At 36.8% G+C, this 10000-nt stretch overlaps 1 protein-coding gene across 3 annotated transcripts in view; it reads left to right on the top strand.

Annotated features, from left to right (window-relative positions):
• The first annotated feature begins 1474 nt into the window (after positions 1–1474).
• The window catches only part of LOC144965636 (long-chain fatty acid transport protein 2-like), a 30155-nt gene continuing 21629 nt past the window's right edge, over positions 1475–10000 (top strand). The window contains exon 1 of one of the 3 annotated variants that reach the window (XM_078901184.1): positions 1475–2085. The gene's annotated coding sequence lies outside the window, so the exon portion shown is untranslated. Of the gene's footprint in view, positions 2086–2113; positions 2265–10000 lie in introns of those variants that run through there. The other 2 variants (XM_078901188.1, XM_078901185.1) reach the window with 2 other exon arrangements.

The following is a 10000-nucleotide window of genomic DNA, read 5'->3' as shown; positions in this document are numbered from 1 at the left end:
TTAACTCGGAGAACAAGCATCTGAGCTTTTATATAGAGCAATATCCACTAGACGTGCTTAAAGCGCTATACGAGGGGTCGCTGTCCAACAGCAGCATTTAACATTTAGGACAAGACATGACGTCTGTAAGGCGATATTATATTTTTTTTCGGACAGAGACAACGCTGTTAATGGCCAGGTACTCATTTTACACCTGAGTACGGTGAGAGAATGTGAGTAAAGAGCCTTTTCCAAGGACTCAACTATGCGTCGAACGGGGCTCGAACCTAGGACCTTCCGATCCAAAAGCGAGTGTCATACCACAAGACCGCATAGCCGCAACAATCATCTGCACGCCCGTTGTTAAAGAATTGATAATTTTCTATACTGCTTATTTTCAGGAATTCTTATCAGTCAGGAGTTTTTAATAAATTATGTGATTGGAACAAATAACGGATCGGTTATTGGATATTTTGAATGAGAAGGTCTCTAAAACTTGCCGATTCTCAGAATAAATACAAACGTCAAAATGTAACTCATCGCCTCAGACCGAAGTGAACTTATTTGCAGGTCTGATAACTGAATATTTTGTGGTCTCCTTGTTGAAATGGAAATGGGAAATACTCTCAAAGCAACGCAAAAGCACATAAAATTACGCTTGATTATCAGGCCTGCAAATACATGCAAATAAGATGCCAAAAAGTGAATCTAAAGAAATATGAAATCTTACGTTATTGTCCCTTAAAAAGCTCGATAACCATAGCTCTCAATAAAATATAAGCCACGTTTCATTCTATCGCCTACGAGTCCAGTTTTCAAGATCAAAATCGACATGACATAGGATAGAATATTGTGGCTGTGGTTTAGGCCTAGCGCAAAACATAGGTGTCGTAAAATCGAAGGAGGTCTTAGACGAGGCACCGATAAGTGAGTGTTCGATACAAAGTAGTACACAGCAAACGGCACAGTTCCATAAATTGGTGTCCGATAAGCGTTACGTTTTATAAGAATTGCTAATATAGACAGATCGAAGTTGACGTCACTCAGGTCTTTGTAATTGTTTTTTTGCCATCCACTTTTATGAGTAATTCTCACTAAACTGTAGTATCCAGACTATAAAAGTTCATGGTAACACAGTTCGTTATATTTCCGGATGGCAGTGTTGGGAGAATCTTAGCCAAGCGCATACTATCTATAATAGTTGATTGTTTGAAACTTTAGTCAAAACAAGCATTTATTTATGTGTACAAGGCTATAGGCTTTATTTTGTTTCTTTGCTATTGAACGTGCCTTGGTTATTAAGTCTACAGATCGATTCAATGTTCGATGTTTAGTTTTCCTGACTGGTATCTCGAACGACCGAGTCGGGTGGCTCGTTACAGCTCGAGCTTACTTATGATTTGTTTTGGATGAACGCCACTTTAGGAGACACACGCCCTAATGTCACAATAAACAACACGGATTTAAAGTTAAAAGCAAATTGAAACGAAAAGACGACCATATGTTGCCAACTAGATAGCACTAGAAAGCACAGTTCACATTTGATCAGGTTTTTCCTGACTCGAGTGTCCCTTTCCTTGTTTATTTCTTGAGTTATTGTTGGATATATTCACATAATGCCTTACCACTTAAAACAATCAAGATCACTTCACTTAAGCATCTATGTAGGTGCTTTGCGCACACGCACACAATATAATGTATATCCTTAGACTAAAATGAAATGTTTGATTGTTTGCACCTCTCAGTGTGTATGTATTTCATCTTTTACGCAAGAAACATAGTCTAGGGCTGTACGACCGGTTTACATTTGATAGTAAATGAATTTTAAACTCGATACTAATAAATTGTGATGTTTATACAAATTATATAGATATAACGAAGTTGAGGTCACTCGCTCGGGTCTTTGTCATTGTTTTTTGCCAGCCGCGTTTATGAGTAATCCTCACTAAACTGTATTAACCAGACTATAAACGTTTAAGATTACTCATCGTTTTGTGTGTTGGTCCGTTATATCTCCGGATGGCTATGTTGTGAGCTTCTTAGCCAAGCGCATACTATCTATATAAAGGATAATAATAACATCAAGCTGCGGTCGGTTGAAGGGAGGTAAGTAGGATCTAAGTTTTCTTTTATTGACTCAAGAAACATAGACGTCTAGTTCTGGGTTGCCTGGCCGTGTAACATTTAATTGTAAAGGAATGGAATGCTTTACTTGTTGTTAATATAATTTTGTGACGTTTATAGAAATATAAAATAATAATAAACAATTGCGGTCGGCATAAGAAGTAAGTAGGACCTTTATTATTAGAAGGAAGATATTTATTGATTTTATGGACACTTTTCCTTAATGATATATATATATATATATATATATATATATATATATATATATATATATATATATATATATATATATATATAGTGAAAGAGTGTGTGAGAGAGAGGAAGAATGGGGGAGAGAGGAGAAAAAAATATAAAAAGAAAGAAAGAAAGAATAAGAGAGAGAGAGAGAGAGAGAGAGAGAGAGAGAGAGAGAGAGAGAGAGAGAGAGAGAGAGAGAGAGAGATAAAGATAGATTGATTGTTAGACAGAGATAGACAGAATGTATATAGATAGATTAGATAGACTGATAAAGAGTTGTGTTTGTAAATGATAGCGTACTTAATCCAACGTAAACAGTTCAGGTTCCAATCCGGGCATTTATTCTGGTCTTTTCGATCTGTCGTAAAGTTTTTCTCAATAGACAAGTGGGTTGAAATAACCCATGGGTTAGAACGTGGACTGTTGTATTCTGTTTAACATAACCTAGAAACCGGTTTTTAGTTTCTTATAGGGAACAAAAGTGCGATGTCAAAAAACTGGTTCTAATTTCACCGGAAGTGTAAAACAACTCTTCCGGAGGACTGGATACATACCTTGTGTAATTGATCTTCTAATTTTAGAGTGATGTCATCTTATTTTCTAGTCTATGCTTGTCAATAAATATCATCCATCCTAGCTCTTTTACGTCCCGTGATCATAGGAATCTACCTATACATCCAGCTACTAAAATAGTTAGACCATCTTATGATTCAATACGTAGCATACACACTTCCAAGGAATTTGGAACCGGACAGTAGAAAGTGTGACCTCACGACTTTTCCTCCCTATTACATTCCACGCATCACTGTTTAAACATTGAGATTAGTGTTCAAATACTGGAAGGCCAACCAGATCGGTTGGTTGGCATTTGCTTGAAGGTGGTTAAGATCACAGTTTTCAATGGAAAGTAGAAGACGTGACGTCAGACCTTCCTCTCTTCAGGTTCAGAACTCTTTGAAAGTGTCTAACCAGTCTTCCGGACAATGAATAATTTATAATGAAAAGCTTACATATAATGGAATCATAAGGTGGCATAACTAATTTAGTAACAGGATGTATATGCAGATTATTATGATTACAGGGTGTAACAGATCGAGGATGGATGGACTATATTATTATTGACGACCAGCATTTAATTTAATGTGGCATAACTAATTTAGTAACAGGATGTATATGCAGATTATTATGATTACAGGGTGTAACAGAGCGAGGATGGATGGACTATATTATTATTGACGACCAGCATTTAATTTAATGTAGGTTTGAAAATAAGATGCATCACTCTGAAAATACAAGATCACTTGCCCAATGTTTGTATAGAGTCCTCCGTTGGACTAGTTTCCCAATGGTTGAACAACTCTGGATTTGCTTTCTTTTAATAAAAGAAATAAAAATAAAATTCCCTTTATTCATCCCGAAGAGGAAATTTGTCTTTTGGGTCTATTCCAAGGGAAGACTGGAATAACCCAGGCGTCAGCCGCAGTGCAGCACCGCAGTGAGCTAGGGCGAAGTGACTTGCTCAAGGCCACATAACGAGGCGGGTAATCAAACTCGGTACCTTTTGGGTACGAAGCAAAGACCGTACGGCTTGGCCACGCTGCCCCATGGTGATCTGGCTTTGTATTTTGACGTAAATTGTTTGATCAGGGTTTGAGTTTTACAAAGGCTACGCTCAATCCTGGGACTTAAAGTATAAGATCGATCAATTAAAATGACCTTCATCTTCTCAAAAACTCCAAGTGAATAATAATGATGATATGACAATGATATTTTTTTCAAACTTATATATATATTTATGGTTGTTTTGATAATTACAAGTTAGCATTAAAACATTGAAAAACAATTTAATTGAGTTTTTATATAGCGCAATATCCACTAAACGTACTCAAACCGCTTTACAAGGGGTCACTGGCTAACTGCAACATTTAACATGTAGGATGGGATAATATGACGACTGTTAGGCGATATTACATTTTTTTTTAAAGACAGAGATAACGCTGTTAACGGCCATGTATTCATTTTACACCTGAGTACGGTGAGATAATGTGAGTAAAGAGCCTTCTCCAAGGACTCAACCATGCGCCGAGCTAGGCTCGAACCCAAAACCTTCCGATCCGAAAGCGAGTGTCATACCACTAGACAACATAGCCGCACTACATAGCATTACATTCTTAAACTGAACCACATACTATCAACAGTGCTGAACTCAGAACTCTGAAAAAAAAGTGTGAGAAAAATAACGATAAGTATTGAAATGTAAGCTCCAATTTATTAAATGAAGACAGATACTGTGGACGTTTCGGGTTTTCCCTTTTTCAACATAACACGATGAATGACACACTAAGGACGAATGAGAGATATGTGAATGGCGTAGTTAAGGTGAATAATTACGCCATTCACACCTCTCATTCGTCCTTAGTATTTCATTCATCGTGTTTCGTTGATAAAGGGGAAACCCGAAACGTCCACAGTATCTGTCTTCGTTTAATAAATTGGAGCTTACGTTTCGATACTCATCGTTATTTTTTCCTTCGAGCTTCAAGCAGCAACATTTTCATGAAAAAAGTGTGTGTTACTGTTTGTGTGAGTCCTGCAGGCACATTCTCAGTTATGGAAAAGAAAAGGAAATGAGAATTAAAAAAAAAAAAAAACAAGGAAGAGAAAGAGAGAAAGAAAGAAAGAGAAAGAGAGAGAGAGAGAGAGAGAGAGAGAGAGAGAGAGAGAGAGAGAGAGAGAGAGTGAGAAAGAGAATGTGTGTGTCTGTGTGTGAGAGAGGGAGTGTGTGTGTATGAGAGATAGAAAGAGAGAGAGTGTGTGAGTGTCTGTGTGTGTGTGTGTGTGTGTGAGAGAGAGAGAGAGAGAGAGAGAGAGAGAGAGAGAGAGAGAGAGAGAGAGAGAGAGAGAGAGAGAGAGGATCTTAAAGGTTATTCATGCTGCACCCCACCCAAACCCCAAACTCATCGTAACAAGCATTGTTTTCACAGGCCAATTATTAGTTGCTTTTCTCTTCCGCAATATTGGAGTACGTTGCCATAATATAAGAAAAAAGACATTTAATTTAATACATTTGGACTGAAAACTCGTCCTTCAAGTATACCAATCAATTAAAATGACCATCAACTCGTCATTAAACTCTCAAAGCTTTGACTTCCAATGAAGGTCATGATTTTAATCGGTCAATTTTTGAAGGTTGAGTTTTTCTGACCAAAATTATAAAAATATGTTTTTGTCAGACAATGGCAGAACAGCAATTATTTTCAGGTGGACCCAAGAGAAGAGTGGGTGCAGCAGCTCAAATGATTCAGTATTGCCAGGTTGGCGGATTTTCCGCCAAATTGGAGGATTTTCATAATCGCGTGGCAGGGAAAACATGACGGAGTTTTTGGCGGATTTTTGATGATTTGTATAGATAGTTCGAAGATGACGTCACTCAGGTCTTTGTTATTGTTTTTTGCCATCCGCGTTTATGAGTAATGCTCACTGAACTGTATTAACCTGACTATAAATGTTCATGGATACACACAGTTTTGTGTGTTGCTCCGTTATACTTCCGGATGGCAATGTTATGAGCTTCTTAGCCAAGCGCATAATATCTATAGGCCTACCCTTAAAAAAAGTAAAAGTATATAATATGATCGATAAAATCGTGTGATAACTAATCACCCATTTGGAGGTATAAAACGAATTATAACGATCATAGAGAGGTCGATTTCAGTAATGTGATTGTTTATAAATAACCAACCAAGCTTGTCCAAGCACGTGGGAAGGTGTGTCACAAATTCCGTGTTTTGATTTGTAAAACATCTGCTGGTTAATTACTTGAGCTTATGTTATCTATTTTAAATTAGTCATTAAAATAGATGTCTAAAATCACTAACAAAGAGTTGATTGACGTCATTTTTGTTCCTTCTATTAAAATTACTTGAGCTTGCGTTTTCTATTTTTGTATTGATACTACGCGTTTAGATAAAATTCTCACAACACCCGCCTTCCGAATATAACGTACCAACACAGAAAAATGAGTGGTAACCTTAAACAACGATTTTAGTCTGGCTGATATAATATAGTGAGAACTAATCATCAAAAATGCTGTCTAAAAACAATAATAAAGACCTGAGTGACGTCGATTTTATTCCTTCTATTAAAATTACTCGAGTTTGTGTTTTTTCTATTTTTACATAAATCCTATGCGTTAAGGTAAAATACTCACATCATCCGCTTGCCGGATATGACGTACCAACACAGAAAAATGCGTGTAACCCGAAACGGTTATAATATGAATAATATAGTTTAGTGAGAATTAATCATAAAAATGGCTGTCTAAAATGATGTTAAATAGCTGATACACTTCAACTTTAAATTCGCTCACTTCTCAGTGGATGAGGTCCAATAATAAAATGTCTTTTGAGAGTCAACACTCCTAGACGAGACAGTCATTTTATAGATAGAATGAAGTTGACGTCAATTAGGTCTTTGTAATTGCTTTTTGCCATCCACGTTTATAAGTAGTTCTCACTAATCTGTATTAACCAGACTATAAACGTTCATGGTTACACATAGTTTTGTGTCTTAGTCCGTTATACGTCCGGATGGCAATGTTGTGAGTTTCTTAACCAAGCGCACACTATCTATACTTCAGTAAGGTAAACGTGAGTAAACAACCTTTTCCAAGGACTCAACTTTGCCCCGCCCACCACGCGACTCGAACTTTCGACCTGAATGTCGCAAGCCGTATGCCATATCACTGGCTCTGAAAGCCTCGTTAACATACACTCACAAACACACACATACACACACATACACGCACACATACACGCACACATACACATACACAGATGACACAGGCTTGAACCCTTATTTCTGTATCTTGGGTTTGTCTTGAACAGTAAACTTAATTACGTTTTCGTTTACTCACTTTGCGGCGGTGCACTGCGGCTGGCGCCTCGGCTATTGGAATATATCTAACAGAAAAAATCAGAATGGAATGAGGGCGGACAATGTTATTTATTAGTCATGTCTACACTTGTCTTTCAACCCTTGCAATCCGCACAGGGCAAAATGTAATATGTAAGTTATGGCTTCACCCCCAAACCCATACGTTATTAACTCATTCACTCTTCCTGAGTGCATACTTAACCTTCTCCTTACCAACCATAGGGAAATCGTCACATTCGTTACGATAAAATCATCAAATTTCTCATTCTAGTTTTTTCTTTCTACCACAGAATTTAAAGAAACGTTTTTGTTATAGCGATAAAAACTTGACACTGTGTTGTAGAGCTCATTTGCTGAAAAATATTATGTATAGAATGTACCTGTTGCTTTTTTGTTTGAGTAAGAAAATTCTATTTTTTTGTTGGGTTGGCCTGATGGTGCAAGGGAAATTCTGGAAATGGCTGTTAAGGAGGGAGCTAATATAAAGGAGATAGGATATGTAAAGCCAGTCCCCTGTGACTTGCCACTCGTACATTATAATAACCGAGACCGAAATAAAAACAAAACAAAAACAAGAGCAAATATATAGTGCAATATCCACTAAACGTGCCGCTAGACAACAGCAACATTTAACATGTAGAACGATACATAACGCCTGTTGTTTTAGGCGATATTGCAATTTTTATTCGGACAGAGACAACGCTGTTAACGGCCATGTACTCATTTTACACCCGAGTGAGGTGACAGGATGTTAATAAGGAGCACTTTCCAAGGACTCGAACTCAGGACCTTCCGATCTAAAGGCGAGTGTCATACCACTAGACCACATAGCACACAGAACCAGGAAATGACTGGAGTGGCAATAGGGTTTAAAAGCAAACACTGCTTATCTGCGTCAGGCGGTGTCTAGTTTTTGAACATTCGTCTTACTATAAATTTCATGTTTGTGTATTTGTAGGATTGATATAGCGGGCAGTGTGTATTTCAACTATCAATACTCACATGATATGTTTACCTACTTGACATACGAAAGGAACCCCTACGTTTATTATCTCAATATTATCATATTATTAGGCTCGGATCACAGTTAAAAAAGTCTCCAGGTTGATAATCATATTATATAGACTATGGTTTACACTCCTTAGTATTCAAGTTTTACGATTGTATTTATCTTTTGGCACAAATTTTACGATGATTACCCCACCAAACTCAGATATCTGTTCTTTAAAAAAAGGTAGGGTTGGGGACAAACATTGTTACGTAGAGCCAATGCTAAATTTTTTGCCAACGAGCAGAGAATTATTGGCAGATCTGAAAATGATAAAACTATTTTTTTACAGATTGATATACGAGTATCTTGCAAATCTTTTTTCTAAATTAAGGGTTATTTTATAACCCGTTGACTCAAATGATAATTTATAAAATCTGCTAGGGCATAATGATCAGCCATTAGATGTTGGGAATTGCCATCTGGCCGCCCTGTTGCCAAATTCATTGGCGCGCACCTACAGACTTTATTAAGGGACCGACTTTGATCGTTGATGGCTTGACCTCATTTGGATGGTCCGAACAGTCTTTCAAAAAAAAAAAAGAAAAAAATACTCAATAAAACAATGGCAACGAAGCAAACTACACAGGTATGCGTTTAAGTAAAGTACTCAACTGTCCCATCAACCAGATCAATCTTACTAATCTATTATTGAAAATAATAGCGTTGGGAGTCCTAATTGATCATTCAGACCATGTTAAACTTTTACCAACGAACACAGAATTACTGGCAAATCTAAAAAAATTATAAAACTATTTTTTACAGGTCGATTTGTCATCATTAAATTTAAGTTTGTTTAGTTTCATCCAATCCTTTATGTTAGCAATACAATTTTCCATAACAGATACTGATGACAGCTCTGAATCATTATTGAGTTTTGTATACAGCTGAGTGTCATCAGCATAAAAATAAAAATCAATGGGAAAGGTGGATAACATATCAGAAAGGGGAGCAGTATACATTGTAAAAAGGAGGGGGCCGAGAATAGATCTCCGAGGCACTCCACACGTTAATATGGATGGAGTCGATACATGGTTTTATATAATTACCGACTGAATTCTTTCAAACAAATATTCCTTTAACCAGTCCAAAGTTGTGCCACTGATATAAAATTGATCACGTAGTCTAGCAAAAAGTAAATTTTGGTCGACAGTGTCGAATGCTTAAATCTAGTAAAAACGAGCATCGAAGCACTTTTATTATCTATATTATTTACAATATCATTAAAAACGTTAAGTAATTCGGTTTCTGCTCGATGTGAGGCTTTGTATGCTGATTGAAAATTAACATTTAAGGCATTCGTCCCTATATGGTTATTAATAAGACGAGCAGCAACGACTTTTTCACTTAATTTTGAAATGAAATTCAAATTTGACACAGGTCGAAAATTATTTAACTCATTGCAGTCAAGATTTGCTTTTTCTTCAGGGGTCTAACCAAGGCATGTTTCAGCATGTTTGGAAAATCGGGCAACAGTAGAATTTCATTTACGATAGATGCAATTGCTGGAGCAAGATAATTTTCACATGCTTTTATGAGCCAAGTTGGTGTTTTATCTAGCGGACATGATTTATTAGGCATATCTGACAATATATTTTTAACTTCCTCTATTGACGGGTTCAAACGACGTAAACATTTTATAACGGGTGTCCATAGATTTAGTTGGTTGTGTCGTGC

This window comes from Berghia stephanieae, chromosome 2, assembly GCF_034508935.2.
Source record: "Berghia stephanieae isolate SIO BIC M18660-M18661 chromosome 2, UCSD_Bste_1.3, whole genome shotgun sequence".
NCBI classification, from domain to species: Eukaryota; Metazoa; Mollusca; class Gastropoda; order Nudibranchia; family Aeolidiidae; genus Berghia; species Berghia stephanieae.
This window is presented reverse-complemented; position numbering and strand designations above follow the sequence as displayed.